The sequence below is a fragment of the Gekko japonicus genome, unplaced genomic scaffold, assembly GCF_001447785.1.
Source record: "Gekko japonicus isolate JY-2015 unplaced genomic scaffold, Gekko_japonicus_V1.1 scaffold358, whole genome shotgun sequence".
Lineage (NCBI taxonomy): Eukaryota > Metazoa > Chordata > Lepidosauria > Squamata > Gekkonidae > Gekko > Gekko japonicus.
In genome coordinates, this window is record NW_015161962.1 from 503,678 (window position 1) to 506,898 (window position 3,221).

A 3,221-nucleotide genomic window follows, 5' to 3' on the forward strand; every position below is an offset into this window, starting at 1 on the left:
TCAGTCCCTGGCATGGGGGGGGCACTTCCTTCTCTTCTGGTGCCCACGGGGGGGGGGCTTCCTCCTCCAAGGCAAGGCTGCTTCCAGGCAGAGGAGGTTCATGCAGTCGGGGGGGGGGATGGACAATACCTCTGGGTGCTGGGGGGGCCCCCCCAGCGGCCAGCAGTTTTGTCTCTGGGTGTTTGCCCAGCCCCACCGACCCTGCTTAGCAGGTGGCGGAGAAGGTGATCTGGAAGGGCTTTTTGTTCCCCACACCTGGCTGTGGAGTGGGACGGGAAGGAAAGGGAGGCCTCTGCGGGAAGGGAACCGATCTGCACTTCTGGGGGGGGGGGGGGCAGGGGCTCATGCATCCGGGTTGCTAGCAAAGTCTGAATTAGTGACTGAGTCATAGAATCACAGAATGTCAGAGTTGGAACTGGGACCTTGCTGGACATCTAGTCCAACCCCCTGGCACTCTGCAGGAGCACAGCCGAAAGACAGCCCTGCAACATCCCCGAAAGACGGTCGTCCAGCCTCCTCCGCTTGGAAACGTCCAGCGAAGGAGCATCCACCGCCTCCCGAGGCAGTCCGTTCCACGGCTCCACCACTCTTACTGTTAGGAAGTTTCTCCTGCTATTTAGCCGGTATATCTACTCCCTTGTAATTCCCACCCATTAGATCTAATCTTGCAATCCGGAGCAAGAGAGAAGAGCTCCGCTCCATCTTCTACACGACACCCCTTCAGATACTTGAAGACTGCAATCATTCATGTCCCCTCTAAGCCTTCTCTTTCCCAGGCTAAACAGACCCAACTCTTTCAGCCTTTCCTCATAAGACTTGGATTCTAACCCTCTCACCATCCTGGTTGCCCTCTTCTGGACACACTCGAGCTTGCCGACATCCTTCCTAAAATGTGGTGCCCCAAACTGGACACAGGACTCTCAGTCAGAGCCCCTTGGGGGGGGGGCCTGCAGGTGCCAGGGACTGCTGGGCACAGTGGTGCCAGTCAGCCAGGGCCCCTTTCTCTCTGGGGAGACCAGAGGGGCCCCCACCCCCCTCTTCAGCAGGTGGTCCCATGCGCTGAAAGGACTTCCCGGAGACCAGGTGGGTCGCTATGGGCGCTCTTTCCCACAATCATGCCAGCGGGGAAGCCCCGCCCCACCCCGCTGGGTGCCAATTCTGCCAGCTCTCGGTACCTCTGAACAGTCGTGGCCCGCCAGCTGCCAGGGAGGGGGTTCTTTTCGTCAGGGTGCGCTCCCTGCCCCCCCCAAGTGCTCTCATGGGGGCCTGCAGCACAGCCCATTGGTCCCATGGAAGGGGGGGTGAGAGAGGAGACACCCCACCCCGGTGGCCCTCCCACCCCAGGGGAATAAAAGCCCGGCCTGACCCGTGGAAGGGCCAGGCCAAGGCTGGGGGAGAGCGACGGCCGGGGTGGGGGGGGCCGGGTCAGGCGAAGCTGCAAAGGGGCCTTTCCCGAAAAAGAGGCGCGGGGCAAGCCCAGCTGGGGCGATGCAGAACGAGACGCACAAGACGGCCAGCGGGGGGGTGGGGGGGCCCTGGCTCACAAACCGCGGTACACAGCGCCGGCTTCAGCATGAATTAAATAAAAGACACCATGAGAGAGAAATTCCTTTGCAGTCTGATGCAACACACACACACACACGCAGGCTCCGCTGCTGCTCGCCCCTCCACCCGCGGGAGTGGCCTGCCTGGGAAGCCTGGCCTAGTGGGCGGCGGCGGAGGAGGAGAAGGCGGGAGCAGAAGGCCGGGTGAGGAGATGCGCCACCATCTCTCCCCTCCCCGGTGACCTCTTAGTGCATACAAAAGGGGGACTCCCTCCCGTGTAGAAGAGAGCAGAGGTTTGGGGGGGGGGCTGGCCCCGCTTGCTGCCGGCCTGGGACTTGAATGCCTCAGGGGCCAAAAGGGGGGGGGGAGTAAACTCGAGGGGGTGCAGCAGCTGCCATGGGGCAGCCCCATGGATCTACATTGCTGCTGGCCTCTGGGCCCCCCAAGAGGAAGCTGCCCTTCAACACCCCCCCCCGCGAGTGGGGCTCAAGAGCGCCTCCCCCCTGCCTTCAAGCACAGTCAGCTGGCAGAGGGTTGGGGGGGACACCCACCCCGTGCGCCCCCCCCCTGCAGAGGAGAGGGAGAGGAGAGGGCGGCCTCGGAGGCACCAATGGAGTCCGCGAAGGAGAGGCGACGGGGTGTGACCAACACCAAGGAAAGGCACGAGGGTGACGGGGAAGGGGAAGTGTGGGTCCTGTGGCCCCCCCCCACACAACTGAAGCCTGCCTTCTGAGCAGCACTGGCCGCCTCTGGGGGGGGGGAGCCCCAAATCAAGCATCCCGCTGGCCAATCACCTGCCTGTGCCTCCAGCACACCTCACCCCCACCCCACAGAGACACCTGCTAGGACCCCCGCCTGCTCCAGAATCACGCCCTTGCAAAAATGACAGCCCCCCACTCCCCCCACACTGGCTCTGCACCAAATTTATCCGGATGGGGGGGGCGGGGGGCAAGAGTTTCTGATGGCTGGCATCTGTGGGCGTGCCCAGTGCCCGTGTCTGCCGCTGCCCCGAGAGGCGAAAGGGCCGACCACACCTTACCTGAGAAATCAACGCCCTGCAGTGGGGAGGGGCCCCTCAAAGAGCCCCCCCCCGCAGCCCTCTGCCTGCCGAAGTGGCAGAGCAGTGAACACCAGCCCTGCCGGGGCACACCTGCCTTTTCCGGGAGAGACAAAGGGGATGGGGGGGGGTGCTAACTGCTGTCCCCTCCTGCCCAGCGCCTAGCAATGCAGCCAACAAGGACGTGGCCTGCCCTGGGGGGCCCGGCCCACACAGCCCTGGTTAGCAACCCCTCCCCCCCCGCCTGGGAGAGGGACACCCGGGCTTCTCCGACCCCCCCTCCGGAATGTGGCCAATGGCTACTCTGGGCATGGAACTCCCCCACCCACCCCTCAGTCCGCACTCCGCTCCACCTGGACAACTCCCCCTCCCCCTCGGACTCTCGCTCCAGGGATGCTTCATTTGGGGATCTGCTCCTGGGAGGGGGCAGTAGAGCAACTGGGGGCAAGGTGAGCTCTTTCCTCGCCAAAACCCTCCTGCCCCCCCCCCCAGCAGATGCACCGAATTCTCAGTACCAGTGAGCAGGTGAGAAACGGGGAGGGGGAGAGAAGGGGAGGCGGGGGGGGGGACTCAGTTAATGGCCAAGGCTACCACCCCCCCACCCCCCACACACGCACAC